The following is a 24,260-nucleotide window of genomic DNA, read 5'->3' as shown; positions in this document are numbered from 1 at the left end:
CAGCACTAAGTGCAGCAATTCCTACATTGGATTTCAAATAAAATTTGTAATAATACTTTTTTGCCTTTATATTATATTTACAACCCATGTTCTAATATTAACAATGAAGATTATACAGAATTTTTTGTATAATTTTATTTTATTTTATTTTATTTTATTTTTATTTTATTTTTTAAGTTTGAGAAAGAATGATTATACATACAAATTTCTGCATTTGCTTATAAGGATTACTTGTAGATGAGTGAGGCAAGTTAATCCCACTTACTTCGAAGCTTGGGTTAGCTTTTATGAAGAGAGTGGGATTTAGCCTTCACTATTTGTGTAGTTGCTACTGTTTATGTATGGGATGTAGACATTGGATGCTAGTGATTTGTGATGTGTATATTAGGGTTAATGGTTTCTTAACTTTGTTGGTATATTTTCCAGAGTTCGTTTTTTAATGTTCTGTAGTTATCTACGTGTTTTAACTTTCTTGGTAGATTGTTGAGTTGCGTGGGTATCCGACGTGATCTCACAAAAGAATCGTATGAGTTGTTGAAGGGTGTGGGGATGTAGAGAGTGGTTGGAGGTCGTGTTATACGATATGTGTCTCTGTTGTTTTGATAGGTGATGTTGAAGTAATTTTTTGTTAATGACATGTGGCGTTTCAGGTTTTTAATGCTCAGAATTCTGTGTATCGCCATATGCTTGTCGGATATTGGTTGTTGCGTGTAAGATGTCCAGATCACTGTTGACATGATTTTCCTGTGTAGTGTTTCTAATTTTGTTGGGTGGCTGTTTGATGTATTTGTAGAGACTGTTATTCCTTATCTGAGTAGGGATTCGCAGATACCGTGATACAGAAGTTTTTTTATGTTGGGTGGAATAATGTCTTTAACTTGGAAGAGTTTTGCTGCGATGATCCGGCGTTTGGTGTGTAGGTATTCTATATGTTTTGTCCATTTAAGATGGGAATCTATATACAGACCGAGGAATTTTACGTGTGTTATAGGTTTGATTTCGGAACATTGGCAGGTATTTTTGTTGTTAATGCAGCGGTATGTGTGGCAGTGTATCGATAGTGATGCAGGGCGTATGATTCTTGGGTTGTGTATTATCAGCATCTGCGTTTTGGTGCCGTTGATTAGAATTGCGTTTTGGTGGAAGTATGTTGTGATTTCGTTTAGGTCTTGTTGTGATTTCGTTTAGGTCTTGTTTTGATTTCATTTAGGTCTTGTTGTGCTTTGCAGAGAGCTGTGTTAATGTCTGTGTGGATTGCTAGTAGTGCAGTGTCATCTGCGTAATGAAATATTTGACTTCTTATGGATATGTTATGAACATCGTTAATGTATATGTTGAATAACGTGGGTGATAATATGGCACCTTGAGGTACACCGTGTTTTACTTGTATACTCCTACTGCGACATGTACCTATTTTTGTTACTTGTGTTCTGTTTGTGAGGTAGTTCTTGAACCATGTATGCAGTGTTCCTCTTATACTTATTGAGTATAGTTTGGTGAGTAGTATGTCATGTTCAAGTGTGTCAAATGCTTTGGTTAGGTCCAGCAGTATAAGGACGGCGTACTTGTTGCCTCAACCCCCCCCCCCCACGTTTTCTATTTCCTTTATCGGCCTAACTGCAGAAGTATGGAGAACGAAGACATCCAAACAAGGTATGTGCATAATTTCTTCCTCTATTAGTCTGCATATATTAACTCTAAAATACACTTGTAATGTCCTAAAAAATGTCTTTAGTAAAAACTAATGTATTTAAAATAAGCGACACTCCTAAACGAAAACAGGCTAAAATAGCCGTACAAATACTAGTTTTTTAAGAGGTGTAAAATGGGAATTTTCCGAAATAATACATATATATTTTTTTAAACGGTAATAACATTTTGTTTATCATCATACAGAGTATTTACATATATACAATAAAGTATACTATTACATTTTCTGTTCAGTACAAATGTAGAATACAGTGCTTTTTTTTAATATAAATGTACATATTTTTTTTCAATAGCTTATTTTTATACAGCCTATTTACATATACACTTTTTTTTAATATCAGTATCTTCATTATTGTTATACACTTTACTGACTGTTTTGTTACATAATCTGCATTTTTTTGATTATAAGGATAACGTGTAGATGAGTGAGGCGTTTTAATCCCACCTACTTCGAAGCTTGCGTTAGCTTTTATGAAGAGAGTGGGATTTAGCCTTCACTATTTATGTCGTTGTTGTGTCTGTTTATGTATGGGATGTAGCAATTGGATGCTGGTGATATTTCTTGGTGATATTAACTTTCTTGGTAGGTTGTTGAGTTGCGTGGGTATCTGATGTGATCTCACAAAAGAACCGTATGAGTTGTTGAAGGGTGTGGGGATGTAGAGAGTTGTTGTAGGTCGTGTTATATACGGTTGTTTCGATAGGTGATGTTGAAGTAATTCCTTATTAATGTTATGTAGTGTTTCAGGTTTTTAATGCTGAGGATTTTGTGTGTCGCCATGTGCTGGTCGGATATTGCTTGTTGCGTGTAAGGTGTCCAAATCACTGTTGACACAATTTTCCTATGTAATTTTTCTATGTAATAATAATCTCAGATATTTTCTCAGATAAATTACATACATTATATGAACACAATTATGCATAACAAATACATTTACTTTCTCGTACATAAAGTTTTTTTTTTAAATAATAATAACAATAACTGTTTACAACCTATATTATTATAATATTCATAATGATGATCATTACAGATGTTTCTTTGCAATTTTACACTCTATATATACAATATCATTGGATATAATCACGCTATATTGCTACAGTTATTACATACATTTTATACATTTGATTATATATGATACATTACATACATTTGTTTACATATAATAAATACATTACATACATTGGTTTACATGTGATACGTACATTACATGCATTTGGTTACATATGATACATCTTGGATGAGATCTAATTTCTCTGCTTTCATCCTCGAAGCTTATCTGAGGATGACACCAGTTAGTTATTATTTATTGTTTTTTTTTTTTTTTTTTTTTTGCTGTGTTGGAAGCTACGAAATCTATGATTGAGAAATTCGGGCGGGCACACACACACACACACACACACACAAAAACCTTGAAATATATTGATGCGTCGCTGAAATGGAAGCCGGAACGAATATACTGTGTTTCATTAAGTTCGTATGGTATTTTGGGTGCGTGTTTCTTGTTCATGGTATGTCCTTAGAGCTCTTTTCAGGCTATTGTAGTTTGTAAGGTTTCTGTTTCCCTCCACTTGGACCACAATCAAAACAGACATTATGGTACACAACCATAAAAGAAGCAGAACTTCTCTCTGCAATACATCAAATCAAACCAAACAAAGGCCCAGGCATTGATGGTATCAGACCTAAAGATATAAAGCAACATGCAACTACTTTAAGTCCTATCCTACTAAAATTAATAAATAAAATATTTAAAACAGGACAGATACCAATTTTTTTTTCTTAAGTTTGAGAAAGAATGATTATCCATACAAATTTCTGCATTTGCTTATAAGGATTACTTGTAGAATGAGTGAGGCAAGTTAATCCCACCTACTTCGAAGCTTGGGTTAGCTTTTATGAAGAGAGTGGGATTTAGCCTTCACTATTTGTGTTGTTGCTACTGTTTATGTATGGGATGTAGGCATTGGATGCTAGTGATTTGTGATTGTATATTAGTGTGAATGGTTTCGTAACTTCGTTGGTATATTTTACAGAGTTCGTTTTTTAACGTTCTGTAGTTATCTACGTGTTTTAACTTTCTTGGAAGGTTGTTGAGTTGCGTGGGTATCTGATGTGATCTCACAAAAGAACTGTATCAGTTGAAGTAATTCCTTGTTAGTGTCATGTAGTGTTTCAGGTTTTTAATGCTCAGAATTCTGTGTATCGCCATGTGCTTGTCGGATATTGGTTGTTGCGTGAAAGGTGTCCAGATCACTGTTGACATGATTTTCCTGTGTAGTGTTTCTAATTTTGTTAGGTGGCTGTTTGATATATTTGCATAGACTGTTATTCCGTATCTGAGTAGGGATTCGCAGATACCGTGATACAGAAGCTTTTTTATGTTGGGTGGAATAATGTCTTTAACTTGGAAGAATTTTGCTGCAATGATCCGGAGTTTGGTGTGTAGGTATTCTATATGTTTTGTCCATTTAAGGTGGGAATCTATATACAGACGGTATTTTGCGTGTGTTACAGGTTTGGTTTCGGAACATTGGCAAGTATTTTTGTTGTTAATGCAGAGGTATGTGTGACAATGTATTGATAGTGATGCGGGGCGTATGATTCTTGGGTTGTGTATTATCAGCATCTGTGTTTTGGTGCCGTTGATTAGAATTGCGTTTTGGTGGAAGTATGTTGTGATTTCGTTTAGGTCTTGTTGTGCTTTGCAGAGAGCTGTGTTAATGTCTGTGTGGATTGCTAGTAGTGCAGTGTCATCTGCGTATTGAAATATTTGACTTCTTATGGATAGGTTATGAACATCGTTAATGTATATGTTGAATAGAGTGGGTGATAATATGGCACCTTGAAGTACACCGTGTTTTACTTGTATACTCCGACTGTGACATGTACCTATTTTTGTTACTTGTGTTCTGTGTGAGAGGTAGTTCTTGAACGTTGTATGCAGTGTTCCTCTTATACCTATTGAGTATAGTTTGGTGAGTAGTATGTCATGTTCAAGTGTGTCAAATGCTTTGGTTAGGTTCAGCAGTATTAGGACGGCGTACTTGTTTTTGTCGAGAGCTTTGTTTATTGTGTTGGCCATGTCTTCTAATAAAGTAGTGGTGCTTTTTGTTTTCTGAGATGATGTTGTACTTCTGTAAATAGTTCTGTAGTCTGGTGTGTGTTATTTTTTCTAGAATTTTTGAGATGACTGGTAGTGTAGCTATTGGTCTGTAGTTCTGAGTATCGTTTCTTTTACCGTGTTTGCATATTAGCGTAATTAGTGCAGTTTTTAGTTGTTGTGGAATGATGCCTGCGTCGAATATTATGTTCATGAGTTTCAAAAGTATTGGATTTATTTTTTCAAAGTGTGTTATAAGGTCTGTGAGTCTTATTTTGTCTATTCTTGGAGTGGGCTTTGGTTTTAGTTGTAGGATTGCTTCTTTCCGTTCCAGTTTTGTTATGGATGGAAAATAGATCGTTTGTTGTTGACTTTGTGTCGGTAGTTTTTTGTTGATCGTTGGTAGTTTGTCTTTTTTGAGTTGTGTGATGTTGTTTGTGAAAGCATGGTTGAATGAGTCTGCTGGTTCCTCTTGGTTTGTTTTCTGGCCGAAGCTTTTTGCAATAAAATCTTGTGCTGAAGTTTTCTTTTTTCGGGTTACTAATTCGTTGAGTGTAGCCCATGTTTGCTTAATGTTGTCGTTATATTCCATGAATTTTGGGAAGTAGTAGCGTCTTTTTGTCCTACGCATTTTTGTTGTTAGTTTATTTCTTGTGTTTTTGTATAAGGTTTGTAAGTGTGCGTTACTGGGTGACTTTTTAAGTTTTTTCCATAGACTTTCTTTTTCAGTAATAATATTTAATATGTCGTTATTTATCCATGGATTGTTGTCTGTTTGTCGCCTTGTTTGTGTAGGTTTTGTTGCTTTTTTGTATATTTCTGTGAAATTTAGTTGAAAATTCTCGTATAATGTTACAGGGTCGTTTATTTTAACTAGGGAATTCCAGTGTGTATTTTTTACTTTGTTATCGACAATGCACTTTAGTATGATCGAGTTTTGTCGACGTAATAAAACGAAGTTGAAACAAAGTAGTGATCGGCAATTTTTACGTTAATTACTGATGATGTATATGTATGGATGGGAGCCCGAATATTGATATGATCATTACATGATTGTGTTAGTGAGTTATTGAGTATTTCTTCTCTTGTTTGGGGAGTTAATGGTAGGGTTTATATTGTACTGACTTAGTATATCAAGATATGTGTTAGTGGTTGAAGAAGCGTGCTCAAGAGTATTTATGTTGATGTCTCCTATTAGGATGAGCCTGTGTGTTGTATGCTGTTCGATGCTGCTTAGCCATGTTTCTAATTCGTGAAGAAAACTGAGTGGATTATTATCTGCGGGTCTGTATATTGTGTTTATTGTGTATTTGATACTATTGTGGCTATTTGTGAGTTCCAAAATTAGTGTTTCCGCGTGTTTAAAGTGAGTTTGTTTTTCTGTCACATTGTATTTTTATTTTACTTTGATAAATGCCACAGTGCCACCTGCTCTTTTGTGGTCTGCATAAGTTGTAGGTTTGATAATTATTTATGTTGTATGCGTAAATTTCTGTGTCGTTTATTGTAACTTCGGTCAGTATTAGCGCATCTATGTTTATCATGGTATAATTGAAATGTGTCATCAATTTAGCCATTGTTTTTTTATACTTCTTATGTTTGTGTGTACGATAGTGAAGTTGGTGTTGGTGGGAATGTTGTCTGACCATTTCTTCAAAGAGTCAAAGTCCTTGAAGTTTATGTTGTCTGACCGGATATGTTCGCCTATGTTTGAGATCTCCATTATATTGTTTTTAAATGAGTTCTAATCTTATTCTTAAGGATGTAAAGAGTTAGTGTATTATATTGGTAAGCTGTGTAAGTCGGATTCGCTTGTAATTATGTATACTCGAGTGTTTTCATTCTTTCTCAAAAATATCTGGGAATTCTTAGTCCCTAGTAACTTGTCGTTTTGCTCTGTTTTTTTTTTTTCTTCCTTGCTTGGTATAGAAGATTTTTGAAGTATGGGGTCCAGTGTTCCGTTATATAGATTGGTGTTGGGAGTTTCTTATCAGTTAGGATCGTTGTTGTCAGCCTTGTTTTCTTGCTTGCTGTAAGAATGGAGTCTCTCAGATTTCTGTTGGTAAAACGAGCGATGATTGGTGGCGGTCTCTCTTTATTTTTTTGTGGGCCTCGGTTGATATAGGTGATATCTGTAGTTGCGATTTGAATTCCAATTTTACTGCCGATCAGTTGCATTATGTTACTTAAGTCTTCTGTATTTTCTTTTGTTATTCCCTCAATTTGAAGTTCTTTTTTTCTTTCTTTTTGTAGCATGTGTTCCATTTGACACTTGAGTGTGTTTACTTCTTTCCGCAATTCTTGATTTTCGCGTTGGAGTGTTTCTTGCGTTTCTATCGCTACCGTTAATTTCGTCTTTATTTCTCGCACAGTTTCTAACATTTCTTCATAGGTCTCGTTATTGAACTGTATGTAATATTCATACTCCTCGAATTTTTTGTTAATTTGTTCCATGTGTGCATTTAATAAGTCTTTCACCATGAGTTTAAATGAATCAAAGTTATCTATAATTTTAGGATCCGGAAGCGGCTTACCTTGATGTGAGTCATTACTTTTCTTTGGTGTCTGGTCTTTGATCATCGTTTTCTCACGGACATGTTGACAGCTCCATTCGGTCCGTTTCACGGCTCCTTTTCCTTTCCACGTGCTTTCTGAGATCCCTGAACAGTGGAAGTGTTATTTTTTGTTACATCCGGAACACTGCGGCCCGTGTCCTTCATCCCTTAATGGCTTATTGCATTTGTTACAGCTCATTTTGCTTGAACTTCGCTGTCTCCGTGACCTTTAGCCTTTAAACTTTTAAAATGGCGACGTCCTTTGTTCTTCGTTGGCTGGTGACTGCAGTACACTCTATGAACTTCCAACACTGAAAATTTGAATCTTACTTATCCGATTTTCGTAATTTGAACGTCCCTGTCTTCAGCGTGACTAGTAGAATTAAATAGTAGCACTTTCAAGTTAGAAACATGAGTTAAATAACACTTTAAACCTATAAAACCAGGAGCAGCGATACAGCGTACGTGCATCTGTCTGCCTACACATAATAATAATAATAATAATAATAATAATAATAATAATAATAATAATAATAATAATAATAATAATAATAATAATAATAATAATTTTAGAGACACCGGAACGAGAGAATAGGACAGAAAACAATCGCCATCTTGTGAGTGTAAACACCTAATGGTAGCACTGCTCTCTGTAATGGCGTGAGTTCTACGGTCGATTTTTCTCGGATGTGGCTTAAAAACTCTAATTTCAAGGAGAAAACGCCCGTCTTTTCCGTACCAAAGATCGAATAACTCGAATCCGGGCTTAGAAGAAAATTTCATCTAGTTAAATACCGAAATCGACATTTAACCTTCGTTCTTGTATCTGTCATGATAAAAGGAATGGTTACACAAGGCTACGTAAACACATATTACATATTTTTAAATAATACTTACAAACCACGATGATGATCATGTAATTTCTAATAAATAAATATGTTCACACATTCTATGTTGCCAAAGAGTAGACAGAGTTGGTTCTTCTATAATATTATAACACTCTTATTACTCTTTACAATGGTGTGAGTTCTTTTCCAGTCTCATACGATGGTGCAAATTTTTCTAGAAGATGACTAGAATCGAACTTAGAGTGGCCTTTCTTTTGTGGCCTGGTGTTATGGACGCAATTGCCATTTAGAATTTATCAAAAAAAAAATCAGCTAATGCCTTTTTATTCCCGTATGGGGAGTAGGTGAGGCCCTTTAGCCCTATCTAACCTTTGGAGACTGAGTGGGCAGTTCAATCTCCACTGGTACCCAATCAGATATAGCTGGCTCAAAGCTATCACTAATTAAGTGGCACTCAGTGAAGAGAGGTGGCTCAATAAGTGCCGCCATCTTCTGGTCCCTAACACAATATATTTAATGTCTGAAATAATGTGGGCTCTACGGTCGATTTTCTTGAGTTTACGGGACGAAAAACCCAAGTTTCCGGAGAAAAAACCCACTTGCCCGTGGCAGAGATCGACTAACTCGGGAACTGGTCGGTAAAAAGCTTAGAAAAATTTCTTCTAGTCGCCGACTAGACTCGAAAACAAGAAGTCTTCCTTCGTGCGGTCAAGAGACGTGGTGTGCAAACGTCACATCCACTGAGCTACACAGGCTAAAATTAGAATTTATTACTATATTATTTACTTAGAGAAAAAACTTATTTACAAAAATTAAATAATTCGCAAACGTCTTCAAACATTCATGAATCATCCTTCCGAAACTGATGTGTGTGCCTGGGGAAGCAGAATATGGAGGAAAAGGAGATATATTAATTTCCCTCTTCTTCTATATTCTAAGGTGATAAAGTTAGAATCAAAGTCCCTAAAATTTTGGAGAGTGTAGGCTCATCAAATTCAGTTTCAATCAGTAATGATAAATGCATATTGCACTTCTCAGATTATACACGAAGGCTCATTCTCATGAAATGAATTGGTTCTGTTGGAAGAGTCTAATGGATTGTGAAGGTAGATCTATGCAAGGGGATGGGGTTACTTAAGTAGGACTTGAATTACAATTAGAATATTGAAATCCTCAGTAGCCCTTTGGAAATAGCATTTCCTTCTATATCGTAGACCTCAAAATAAAAGCCTCTATGGATTCGATTCCAGTTGCTAACTATAGGAACTGTTTCTGGGTGTTTTTCAGTTAGTTGACCTTTGACACAACAGACACTGCAGTATTTCCTTCCCTGATGTCTCTAGATTCAATGATAGCGCAGCTCAGATTTCAGTAATCTCTGAGGGCGGAGACTAGCTGCCCAATGTTTTTCCAGAGGATAGGGCCAAAAGAGTTCCACCTATTTCCTTAGGAGTCAGAGAGTGGATTTGTTTTTTAAATTGGAAACTTGATCTGTTGGGATAAAAAATCAGAACCTTTCAGTTACCAGGAAAGTATGAATATTTTTATTATCTGGACCAGCATCTTCTGTATACAATAAGCAACATTATTCCTAGGAAGGTTTTTTTCGCACCTGTTTGATTTCTAAACATTTGTTTGATTCATTTTGATGCCATCCGTGCGCGCACAAGTTATTCTGAGATCTAACTAAATGCATTTTATTTAAATTCAGTTTAAATAAAATGAATCAGCTGGACCAAAACAATAGTAATAAGTCAAGATTAATGCAGAATGCTATTACCAAAAGTTTTTATTATTATTGTTATTATTATAATTATTAGCGATCATTTTTTTCTCAATCATGATGCATTGTGGATCTCTTTCTCTTTTATTTATTCATTCATGCGTGAATGGATATTTCATCTTCATCAATCTCATGTTAATATGCTGTTTATTATTATTATTATTATTATTATTATTATTATTATTATTATTATTACGTGACACTTCCAAGGAGTCCAAAGACTCATCGGGACAGGGCATCTACTTTACAACACTCTGTCTCCACCACCCAGTCCACCAACGATACCGAACCACCACTATCATCATGATCATCTACACCAACACCATCTACTGCTCGTCACCACCACTACCACTAGTAAATTGCGTTTGTTCCCAAGGCCGATTTATCTGTGTAGTAAAACTCACAAACCTGAGTTGTGTAAGATCGACAAAATATGAACAAAACAGATTTCTATTTAAAAAAATAATAAAAAGTCATATATATAACGAAAATCTTGTAGAAATTTATCCCAACGTAACCACCGCTCTATGAATATTGTTAACAATTCCTGTTAGCGTAGCAAATGCGGAAAGACGATTTTCCAAGCTTAAACCGATTAAAAATTATTTGCGAACAGCAATGACTCAAGAAAGATTGGTTATTGTGGCAACTATATCGATAGAGGCGGACATAGCTTATAATTTAAATTTAGAAGAGCTTATAAACAGTTTTATTGTGCGATATCCCCGTAGAGCAAACATTTAATTAATATTATTATGTAATTGTTTTGTATTAATTTTTTAACTATAAGCTATAAGAACACACAGAAAGCGGAAGCTTTGAATAGAAGGTAGAAAAATATTAACCACAGTAGTGCTTTTGACTAATCTAAAATGAGGGCAGAAAATTGCGTTTCTACTTCCCCATAGCATCATGTGGAGGTAGAAAAACAACCATGAGAAATAAAACACAGATCATTCTTGATCACCCTATGTTTTCACTTCCACCCTTCACAAAAACATTATGCACCATTCATCTTAAAATCAGTCCTAGCTTTATTTCAGATTTATTTATTTATTTCAGATTTATTTATTTCATAGAAGCAAACTGTATTAAACAATGAAGAATCAACAGTCGTTGGTTCAACACTAAATGCCTCAGTTAGGATTCTTTTCATTGTGGATAGGAAAGCTGAAATTCCCTTTACAAAGTGAACACCACATTTACCACAGGGATTAGTTCTTCAATCGGAAGATAGAACGCTGCGTCTTCGATAAGTATATTTGAGATGTCACAAGTGAATTTACAAAAGTTGACAAAAAGAGGACAAGATCAGATCAATGTTAGATTGGTAACTTGCATACGAGTGAATGGTGTCACGAGTTGCGAATGTAAAATACAAGAGAAAGCTAATTTTATATTACTAAAATTAAGGGGATATTAAATCCCACATAGTTTTAAAACCGAATAAGAAACTCAATGATAGGAATCAGAGAGTTTCTTGCCGAATATAGTAAACTATAAAGTATCGGCGAACACTAGCGCTAGCCAATGCAAGTGATCCTAGTACGTAGTACAATCATGGGCAACTCGTTGCAAAGGTGGTAAAGTTCAGATCGCTATTCTTAGGTATTTTCCATAATGTAAAACACATTTCCTAGGAAATGTATGCTGTTATTACATTATGGAGGGAGGTCACTACCCAGACCGGTTTCAGCCTTTCTTGAGGCTTCATCTTATATATTATTCTTAATGACAATGTTTATTTATTTATCTAGTTTTAATTTTCCTTTTCATGGTAATTTTAAGTATTAATCTGGAAATCCAACACTGGTTTCAAAATAGGTTTTCTTTTATTATTGTCATTTTCAGGTGTTTGGTTTTGTTTTTGTTGATTTGAAAATGATCCTTCTCATTCGTTGAGAAGCCCCAAATGTGATGAACGATGGACGCGTTGGCTTTTAACTGAACGACACTTTGCTGTAGTCGAACTTTGATCGTTAGGAGTTGGAGGATACGGTGATTGTTCCTACACAACGTCTTGCGTAGTTGAAATGTGGCGCTTCCATCCAGAAGGGGTTCGTCACAGTGTTACAGGCCGTGTTGAGCCGCTCTTCTGAGCTGGCAGCCACGAGCCAATTAGTTACGTAAGTTAGGTTAAGTTGAGTATTGATCAGCACAACCGGATCTGGACGATGGGGTGGGGCCACCAGTGCAGCACATGTTTGCCCGTTAGGAGGGGGAGAAAACGGTGACACTCATTGTTCCTGCTAGTTTCCTTCCGAAAGGTATCTGTAATATTTTGTGTGTGTGTGTTACCCATTTTCTTAAGGGCATGTTCTATTTCTTCTGGAAGTACATCTGCTATATTGCTTGGTTTTGGAATGATAGGTTCTGAAACTTGGCACTTAGTTGCATAGAGATCATTATAAAAATTGTGAACAATTTCTTTTATCCTCTTTCTATGGTATGTTTTTCTCCATTTTGATCCTGTAAAGCAGAGGGAATTGACTGTTTAAAATTTAAGTCTTGCTCCATTTTTTTCAGGCTGGTTTTTGCCTGCACTGCTTCTCTTAGTTTTTGTATCCTGAGAGCTTTGTAGTCTTCTGAAATTCTTTTCCTTAGTAAGTTACAGATAATTTTGTATTCTAGAAAATTTTCGTCAGATTTCTTCAGTTCTTTTCTCTTTTTCAGTAATTCTAGAGTTTGAGGTGAGAGTTGTTCTCTTTTCTTTTGTTTCACAGGAATTTCTGATTTTTTCTTGCACTCGTTGAATTTATTAATAAAGTCAATATAGTCATCATTTATGTAACAGTTCTTAATAGTCCATTCGGTCTCTTCTATGTACTTCTTGAACTTGTGGTAGTCTATTTGTTTGGGTTGTCTTTTGTGGTTTGATGTTGCCCTGATATGTTGTTCTTTTTTGTGGTCTATTCCTATAATGACTCCGAGGAGTAGTCTGTGTTCAGAATCTATGTTGATGTATGTTTTACCTATTGTACCATCGAAAAAGGAAATGTAGTCAATTTCCTTTTTCGTGTCTCCATTCGGTGATTGCCAAGTCCATCTTCTTCCTGGGCGTTTATTGAAAAAAGTGTTCACGATAAAGAGTTGTTCAGCTGCAGCAAATTCAGCTAATCTCTCTCTCCTCTTCTATTTATTTCTCCCAGGCCATGCGGCCCTATAAACTTTTCGTTTTCTTTTCCACATCCTATTTTGGCATTAAAATCATCACCAACGAATGTGTATGTTGACTTGTAATTTAATGCCTGTTCAAGATTCATGTAAAAATTTTCTATTTCTTGATTTGAGCTACAGATGTTGGAGCATAGCAGGATATGTTTTGTCCTGCTATGCACCAACTATGTCCTGCTATGCTTTGTCAAGAAAATCGACCGTAGTACCCACATTATTTCAGACAGTAACATATCTTGTTAGGGTCAGGTACCGAGAGATGGCAGCACTTGTTTGCCAGCCTCTTCATCGATGCTGCCTGTAATTAGTGATAGACATGGGCCAGCTATCTCTGATTGGCTACCGGTGAGATTGAACTTCCCACTCAGTCTCCAAAAGCTAGATAGGGTATAAAGGTCTTGCCTACTCCCTATAAGGGAATAAAAGGCGTTAGCTGATTTATTTATTAAAAAAAAAAACAATTTTATTGTGCAATATCCCCATATAGCAAACATTTAATTAATACTATTTTGTAATTGTTTTGCATTAATGTTTCTCTTGTAATAAAAACAAAATAGCAATTGGAGATTTCTTATACTTTGTCTTATAATCGATCAGGGACGATATTTAATTGTTTGCCTCAGGGCGCGATCTAATCTGGCAACGGCCCTGGCTCTACGGTCGATATTCTTGAAAGACTGGTTTAAAAAAACCACGTTTCGTGATGAAAGATCCCTATTTGACTATTGCAGAGAGAAAATAACTATGGAACATGCTTAAAAAAGCATAAAGAGTATTTCTACTGGATGGCAAGAATCGAATCTATGACCATCTCTCTTATCTTTCTGCTCGTGGCCTAGTATTATGGAATCAGAAACGTTTCCAGGAACTTACAGACATATTAAGAAATAATTAAAGAGATAACTGACATGAAAAATTTAATTTATTATCATAAAATTTCGCTTGTGATTCATGTTTATCGGAATGAAGTGACTGGAGTATAACAGCAAGCACCATAACATAATATTTAGCAATGCTATTATGAGATGTGATTCAGAAGACCAACAACATTCTAGTAATAGCAGTTTCCCAGTGAATGTGACAGTAAAAAATATTAACTCAGACAGAGCTCATAAAATTACTTCAAGCACCAGCATTGTTTTCCCATAATACTTTTAATTTAATATAGCTGAATGATTATATTTACCCCCTTTGTGGGAATGATGCTCCTTGACCATGTTCTTCCCAGTTAATTTTTTATATCATTCTCACCAAGAATTAGTATCATCTCATCATTGCTGCCTTAATGAATATTGTGATTTATTATTATTATTATTTCGTGACACCTCCAAGGAGTTCAAAGACTCATCGTGGAAGGGAACCCACTCTAAAACTCACCGTCTCCATCATCTACACCAACGCCATCTACTCCTCACCATGCAACATTGTTGAAATTTCTGAGATGTTCCTTAATGGGATAAAAGTCAATCATCAAACTATTTCACTATTTGTTCTCATTTCAATACTTCTCGAAAATAATGCAAAAGGTTAGTAACGGCCAATTACTTCGCTACCAGGAGATCCACTGATTAATTAGAGATCGGCAATATGGATTCCACCACTCTTGCTCCATAGTACATCTCCAAGTGTACCTAAAGTTTTTGAAACTCCCATGGGCATTCTTGATATTTCCAAAGCATTTGATCGAAGCCTTCTTAAGACCAATGTTATGATCATTCTTCTACTCTTTGTGAGTGCATTGCCAGCTTCCTCTCTGATCATTCATTGCATTCTTCTCATGCCCTGTAGCTCAACGACCTTCCCTGAGTAACATCTAATTCTTCTCACAGTTTTAATGAAGATACTCTCCATTCCTCCTTTTCATTCACAAAAACTTGTAGTACCAAATGACTTCATCTTCAAGATCTTTTACAAGCAATGTCACAAACACCATTCGCCTTGCCATTCTGAAGTGGGATGAAGATAAAGTGAATGCAAAACATAACCCTGTCTAATTTTCTTGAAGAAACACGATGCCCGATTCTCCCTTACTTTTGATAATGCTCCGTTCACCAACCAAGGGAAGTTTGCTCTTCAAATTCTGATACTAACACACTACATCCAAATGTAGTGTGTTAGTATCAGAATCTTCTTTTTCATACTAATTAACAATTTCTCTTCTACTTTACTCCCAATCTTTTATAAATATCAAATCCACCGACCTTGAAATCTGATCTGATCCTGTGGCTTCTCTCTTTTGAGAGGGTTGCAGCTGATTACTAGGGAGATAGTGACGTAAGGTGGTTTCCCGTTGTCTTCCTTGCCGTATTTTTTATCACTGTAGCCTGTGTGTTCACGGGTCCGGTTTGCCTGCTTGTGGGATGAAAAACCCCAGATAAATTGGCGGAAAAACCCTACTGTCCACGCCCAAGACCGGCTAACTAAGCTATGGATGAGGAAGATCCTTAAGCTCCTCACCTCGTATCGAACCTAGGACACTCCTTCCCCGGGTATATGGTTGAGAAGCGCAAAGCCACTAGGCTAACCGCGCGGACTACCTTGAAATATTGTTCTCATATTTGGGGCTACACATCCAAAAATCTCCATAAGAATACATAACTGTATCCAGATGAGAGCTGTTTAATAGATGATCATTCTCTAACTGACTTAATGCAATCACTTTCCAACAAACGACCTGTTGACTTTTCTATGGGTATTTACATGGACGCTGTCTACTGAACTGATCGCTACTATTTAGCCACTTTCCTTGAATTGTATACGAACACGGGCAGCTGTTGATCAACATTCACTGACAGTTCAGCTCAAAAACTTTGAATGTGTTTCTTGAATGTCTTCAAGAAACACATTCAAAGACTCCTTTCTTCTAACTACTTGTCCTCAGACCGCTAGTGTCGGTTTAATATGTGTGTATGTGTGTCAGAAACTTTCGTTTTTAACTAAATCCAGTAACTCAAAAAAAATGGAGGCAATGCCGCTAGCTACGATTAGGAACATGGAATTGATAGGATTTTTCCTTCGAAAATAGTTTTTCTCCTGCAAAACAAGCAAACCAGCCAGAAAAACACATACGTTAACATATATAATATACTGGTCATAGTTGGTTAGTAGCAATCAGAAAACAACATCTTGGTTTAGGAACACAAGATGGCAGCACTTGTCTATGCAGTTGTGCTTCTCTTTGATTTGTTCATATTAGCTAGTGATTGAACTAATTCCCGACGATAAGGAAAGCAGTGATCGTCAGAGCAGTGCTGCGCACTCTTTGAGAATATAAAGGCTTGCAAAGAGAGAGAGTGAGAACTTTGGGTAGCATTCTCTGCTATAAAAATACTCCGTGGTGTGTAAATTATTATTATTATTATTACATGACCCCTCCAATTATAAATTATAAACAATAAATTATATCTGACAACAAGAAATTATATTCATGTTTTAATCCTTTACCCATGCGCGAACAAACGATAGTTTGGGCATGAAGTATCTTCGCGAATACTGTACATCAGATTACCTCCGGATCCAATAATGTACAACACACACACAATCAGCAGCATCTAGATTGCTGAGATATTGAAAGCTAAATGAATGCAGCAGTTATATTTTCTATATAGAAGTAGCAAAATGGTCTATCGCCATATTATTAAAATAGTTTTGATTAGAGACTGTTGTGGCAAAGTTTGTTTTTTTTTTATTAGAAAATTAATTCTACTTGACAAGAAATTATATTCATGTTTTAATCCTTTACAATAGTGTGAGAAAACAAAAGTTTGAAGTATTTTACGACTAGGCTACCTGTATGTAAAGGTTCTTGACTGATATTATTAGTGAGTTTTCACTAAAGGTCGAAACCGGTCTGGTGCATCGCAATCCTCACTTCGTAATGCATTGCAATCCACACTTCTGAAATAAATAGTGGCTGTGCATTATGGGATACTGAGGCAATTTGATATGAAATCAACCATATTGTTGATTTATTATATGCAAGTACAGTAGTTAATGGTAAAGTTGCTTCACGCACACATTTCTGTCATCGGTAAAAAATTAAAACAAGAATATAATTTTTGTCAAGTATAATTCACTTTTTAACCAACAAAAAAAAATTACTATAAATCGTTTACCACTATGTTTTGATGGCGTCAATTGCTATTTTTATCTATTTTCCCTTATATGTTCAAAGCATTTGAAACAGAACAAGAATGTCTTCCACTCCCTCTCGGAAGCCAGTTTATTCTTACAGAAAAAAAAAATATATTTGAAAATTGGCATAGCTATGATCTCTTTCGCAATAAATTTATAACTCCTTTACAGGGGAAAAAAATCGATAATTTGCATTACACAAAATGAAAAATAAAATTGTCACTAAATTGTATCAAAACCCCGATACTACTTGCGCAGGAAGGGCGAAGCCCGAGTTTTCACTCGTAACGGTGTATTATTTTGATAAGTAAAAGTCAGAATGAGAGGATGAATGTTCAGAAAAGAAAATAAATACTTTTAATGCTAACTTATCTCGATGATAATTGAATACTGTTCAATGAAAATATTCACTCGACATCCAACAGCTGTTTTCTCGTATTTGAAGGCCTTAGCTTATGGATTATTTGTGATTGCTTGATAGTTTGTGCATGTTAGCCAATCATAATTGGAATAACATATCATTCCTGCCCTCTAGTGGTCAAGTTCAAAAGCAATATTGTGGCGTCTACACGTTGGTGAGTGTTTTCATTTTGGTGTATTTGTTTATTTTCTTTCGGAATTGTTGTTGTCATCCCATATTCTGTACTTTTTATTGTACAAAGTAAATTGATTAGTTGTGTAATTGTACTCTCGTTACTCACGAAACTAGCAGCACATAAACAATTTCAGTTGCGTCTTTGAATATCACTTACTGGGCGAGGCAAGTACTGCCAACTGGTTTTGAATCTTGCTGAACAACCGGCAAGTGAGTGTCTGCTTGTCAGAAAGGAGGATACTGACCTTGAAAAAAAAGCGATAATGACTGTTTGTACACCTTTTATAGATGCATTTTTGTTATCAGCACTCATTGAATTCCAGTGAACTGATTCGACAATCTTTCATTCATAAAGTCATGTAACTAGGCTTAAAACGTAACCACGCAACATAGAAATAGCTAGGCTTAAAACATAAACAAAATTAGCAAATTAACTCGTTTAGTAATACAGTGACTTATTTTAAATATCATGATGTGCGGTATTTGGAAAGATGTTTTCACACACTGGATTCATGTGTTTTGGCTAATACAGGAATTCTAGTTTAGTCATATGCGAATGTGCGTATTTTGTTGTAGTAGTAGTATCATTTTTCAGCAATTCCCCACGAATTAAAATGTTATAATTATTTAAGAATCATATTTTACGTTTTAATGAGTAGTAAGTTATTGCAGAGAGAAACCGTGAAGATTTTAATCCCAAGGTTTCGTTGCTAGCACGCTGCATTTCCAAGATGCAGCATATCATAATCTGCGCAAGATAGCAATGATATAAAAATTGTGTTATAAGACCGTCAGTTTATGAAAACAAATTTATATCTAATTTGAAGTGATAGTATCGATTATATAAACAGTAACTTAGTAATTAACTATATTAAGCCAAAAATGATTTTGAAATATGGTTTATATTTAATCATTATTTCAAGCATTTAAACTCATTGTGACCTATTCTAACCCCAAAGGCTGTCATCCATTCGCTTTAGAAGATGGATTAATTTATACTGAAATACTTTTGGTTTGCATTCGTTCATGTTCCATCCAGTTTGTTTCTTTATATTCTCATTTACTGGTTTTTGGTGTAACATTAGGCATGGCACCTGCATGGAGTTCTGAGGCCTTATCGTGGGATGATTACCGACACTATCCATTATATAGTATAGGAAGCCACCATATATTTTATAGTAATTCATCTCTATGAAAGAAGATTGTGCAACTATGGTATGCTGTGCTGTGATTTCAGAAATGTAGGATTTTTTTCCCTAAACGTTTTTAGGATGCACTTGACCAAAAAAATGATGCTGATACAATATCCTGCAAGTTGGCAGTAATAAAGATGTGAGAAGAGAATAGTTAAGTGCAATAGGTTTAAACCAACCTGGACACTGTAAATTGGTGGAGTTAGTTTCCTTACTGATGTTCATAGTTTGAGGAGGGAGCTGAACTATACCTGTAAGGTTGGATATATATTGTTCATGGAAGTATTAGTAGAAAGAGCAAAGAACTGACAGTTTCTTTTCTGTGGATAGTGACTCAAAGAGCAGTTTTTAATCTGTCTGATGGCTCTTTGTTAAACAGCATTAGAATTTTTGTTTGTATAGTGTAAACAATGACTCAGGATATAAGTGCCATACAGATCAAAGAGGAAGCCAAGATTTTTATTTTATTTATCAGGAGAAATTTGTAGCCTCTGTCATTTCAAAACAGGAGATCTCTTCTTGCTCAAAGACAGGATGTAAACATGAGACCAGGTGAGGTGGATTTTTTTTATTTGCATGAAATAAGATAGGATTGGCTGAATTGTAAAAGGATTTAAACTGATGAAAACTTGAGAATGATATTGAGATTGCCAGTTAGGGAATTAAGTATACATTTGTATGTCAGTCCCATCCACAGATAGTTGGCAATTTAGAGAACAACATGAAATTTTTTTTCTAGCCACTTCAGGCTCCCAGCAAGTAAGTTTTTGTCACTGAATGTGAGTAGTCTCACATTCAGTGACAAAAATTATCAGCACCCATGTCACAGTGAGATTTCTTGGATGGAGAGTAGAAGAAAGAAAATATAGTGTACAGTGTTCTATGAATATTATTTGCAGCATTTTTTTTTCTCTTGGAAAATCTGTATCTCAATAGGTATCCATAATGCTGACTTATTGTACATATCTTGCTACATGTTTGTAATATTCATCAGGAAAAAAAATATTATATATCTTTATTTCATTGAATTTTTTGTAGAGCAAATTAATTGTATCACATGAGTTTTTTTCTAAATAAGTTTAGCTTTTCTCTGCATACCATATTTTTTAATAGTTTGTAGGATGCTCTTTATCATTATTCATAGCTTTAAGTTTGGATGTAGATATCACAAGTAGCTTCACATAATCTTACAATACCAAACGTCACAATTGCTTTATCAGGTGTTGTATTTTGAGTTTCTTTTCAATACTTTGACTCTAAGTATATCTCAAAGGTTTCTGTTGGGTCTAGGTGAATTGGTAGGCCATATGATGTTGTTTCACAAGATTGCTACTATGTGAAGATGTATTATGTTGAGAAATACAGTTATGTCAGGGAAAGTCTCTCTAAAGAGAGGATTTTATTTATTTATTCTTAGAATAAACATGCACTGTTCTGCATTGACAATCTTCAACAATATGGATCTGTTCTGTACATTGATAACTAATGCAAACTGACACTCACAGGAAATTTATATTTTCTACTGTACATCCTGGTCTCATTGATTACATATAACAGATTTGCATGCATGTTGTATTCTGAGAGATATTTCTAAACAATAGTTCAGAGATCTCTTAGGCACAACTGTTTTCTTTTTTTTTTTAAATAGACAAGCAACTGTGCTTGTGGAGTCCTACCATTCTGCACAAGATGTTTAGATAACACGAACATTCTTTGCACACCAAGCTTGAATAGTACTTCATTTGTCTTAGATATGTTCTTTCTTTTTCATAGGCATACTTTATTTTAGAGTAGAATGTTTCTCAGATGTATCCTAATCTTACAAGCACCTTCAGAAGAGAATAACCTGCATTCATGATTCACAAATCATATTATTTTTATTGCTATTGTATATATTTTTCATAAAGTAACATGGTGAAACAATGCACAGGAACAGCTTTTATAAGAGAAATCATATGCACACTAAAGTTTCACATGAGGAAGGGGGGAGATAGTAGTACATCATAACACTTGTAACTCATTAAAATTTATCTGCTGTTTGCATTTCTGATTTTGAATGCAACACTAAAAGTTAGAGGGAAAAAAAACATCTCTGTGTTTCCTGCATAAATTGCTAGGTTATCTACCTCTTTCTGTCCCTTGCACTCTAGTCCAGTGAACACTCTTCCAGCTTGTTTTCATTTATTTATTTTCCAGATCTTCTCTCTGACTCCACCAACCTTGCAAAGGTCGGGTTGTCTCTCTCCATACCTCATCCATTCTTTCTGAAAATTTTTCATGATTTCTTCCTTAATATATCCAGATGATTTCAGGCAGAAAATCAAATAATTTTCTACTGAATAATGATAATTTCCTATCCTAGAGGCATACAAATGTTGCTTATTCTTTTCCACTTTGTTGTCATTTTTGATCTTGCACTTTTTCCATTGTGATCTGTTCTTGTCGCATTTACACACCTGGATAGGTACAAAATTTCTGTTTTATCCAGAACTAGAGAGGTGCAAATGCTTTATGCAGAAATGAAATTGAGGCCATACTCCAAAGTAAACTGCTCATGTTATGTCCTGATCTAAACTTCCTTCACTTGAAAGCATACTTTGTAAGTCAAAGCAATAGTAAGATATCATAGCAGAGTGAGCTGATAAACACGGAGTATTTTAGATTATTAAGTAAGCCTAATGGTGGGTTGGGAAAATACACTGTATGTATTAAAAGTTCATGTGTCTTTGACATAGTTGTTCAGTGAAAGTCTTAAAATGTTTAAGACAGTGTTATCAGAAAGAGGTAGTCCATGTGGAGTGGAAGATGATCATGCCACTACATAAATAAGAATCGAAAGCAGTGTTGCCAAACTAGTGACCACTTTTTGTGTTACAGCAGCAGTGGCATTGATTAAGGAAACAGAGAAAACAGGTTTCCTGTATATCATGCTAAGCCAAGTGACTTTTTTTTATGATTATTTCCTTGAAAATGGGGAAATGAATGGAGAAACTTATTTGTGCCTATTTCCACACAAAAGGTTGTCCACAGGAAGAAGTGGAAGAGTTTTTCAAGTCAGTAGTGCTTTTTTATGTCAGGTTGCTGACATAAAAAAAAGGAAAACTAGTCTTTGTCGGTGATCTAAACAGCAGAGTAGGAAATGAATCTCGCAATGCATATAGAAAGAGAATTAATGATATTAGTAACACCCAGGGCTGTCGCCAGATTAGATCACGCTGTGAGGCAAACAATTAAATATCGCCCCTGATTATTGGTTAGACTATAATAAATTTAGTTTAATCCTTTATCCAAGTGTAAGAAACAAAGTTTGCACCTGAAAATATGTTCAGGACTGAGGTAAGGTGGTGCAACTCCGAGCAAAGGAGGACCAAGCTCTCATCACTCCTTGTCTCAGTATCTCCCATAATGCAAAGCACATCTCCTTGCGGACATGTATACTGCTATGCATTAAGGGAAGGGCCACAACCCAGACCAGTTTCGACCTTTATTGAGGTCTCGTCAGTGGGAGGCAGACCCAAACATGGAGATACTAAGGCAGAAGCAATAGGAGAGGTCATGTCTGCTGTTGCACTATCTTACCTCAGTCTTGAAGATATTTTCAGGTGCAAACTTTGTTTGCTTACACATGGATAAAGGATTAAACTAAATTTATTATAGTCTAACCAAGTGCAAAATAAACTTCCAACATCTTTCTCTAAATCAAGAGTAATTCAATAATAAGGTGGTACAGTTAAATACCGAATTGCTAAGACAACTGTGGCCCTGCAGAAGTTAAAACCATTGTGGGGAGATAACAGAATAGCAATCACAACCAGACTAAGACTAATTGACACCTTGGTGAATTCTGTCCTCTTGTATGGTTGTGAGGCCTGGACTTTATTGAAGGAAGATGAGAGGAGACTCCTGGCTTTTGAAATGAAAACTTGCAGAAGACTTTTGAGAATTCCCTATACTGCTCACGAAACCAATGAAAATGTCAGAAAACTGATTGATACAACAGATGGTAGAAAAAGGGAAAATATTCTGACAGTCATCAGAAGAAGACAGATGAAATGGTTCGGACATGTGGAGAGGGCTAATGGCATTCCAAAGCAAACACTAGAAGGAATCGTTCCAGGATCAAGGGTTAGGGGCCGACCTCGATTAAAATGGACCGACAACATCAAAAAATGGACAAATTCCTCCCTTTCTCAACTGACATCAAGAACAAGAGACCGAGATGACTGGATGATGCTAGCAAAGAGTATCACCTACCAGCCATGAATGACCCAACGGTTCATTTAGGACTATGGGAGAAGAACACACCTGTTGGCAACTCCTATAAGTAAATATGACCTCTCCTATTGCTTCCATTAGTATCTCCACATTTGGGTCTGCCCTCCCACTGACGAGACCTCAATAAAGGTCAAAACTGGTCTGGGTAGTGACCCTTCCCTTAATGCATAGCAGTATACATGTCCGCAAGGAGATGTGCTTTGCATTATGGGAGATACTGAGACAAGGAGTGATGCGAGCTTGGTCCTCCTTTGCTCGGAGTTGCACCACCTTACCTCAGTCCTGAACATATTTTCAGGTGCAAACTTTGTTTCTTACACTTGGATAAAGGATTAAACTAAATTTATTATAGTCTAACCAAGTGCAAAAATAAACTTCTAATATTAATTCAATATTTGCCCAACGGGGATATCGCACGATGAAACTGTTTTTAAGCTCTTCTCTATTTAAATTATAAGCTATGTCCACCTCTATCGATATAGTTGCTAGACCAACTGATCTAATCAGTGTAAGTAAGCTTGAAAAAACTTCTTTCCGCACTTGATAAGCTGACAGGAATTGTTAGTGTAGCAACGCCGCTTACCGCAATATGACTGAACGAGCTCCCTTATTAAACCATGCCGTGAGGCAGGCTGCCTCTATGCTACACCCTGTCGATGGTACTGGTAACACCATTAGAATGCAGGAAGGGGAGGTGAAAGAATTGATTATTTTGGCTGGAATCAATGACCTGAGAGGTGAGATTATTGTATGAGGGAAGATGTGAAAGAACTATTGGAAGAAGTGAAAAATAACAAGAAGGTGAAATTTGTGAGTCTATTCCTACACTATGATAGAGGTGAACTGAGAAGGAGGGAGATGAGAGCTAATGAATGAATACAAATGTTGTGCA

Source organism: Typopeltis vanoorti, chromosome 2 (assembly GCF_054136105.1).
Source record: "Typopeltis vanoorti isolate ZY-2024b chromosome 2, IOZ_Tvanoo_1.0, whole genome shotgun sequence".
Taxonomy (NCBI): Eukaryota; Metazoa; Arthropoda; class Arachnida; order Uropygi; family Thelyphonidae; genus Typopeltis; species Typopeltis vanoorti.
The sequence above is the reverse complement of the archived record's forward strand: the minus strand, read 5'-3'. Positions refer to the sequence as shown.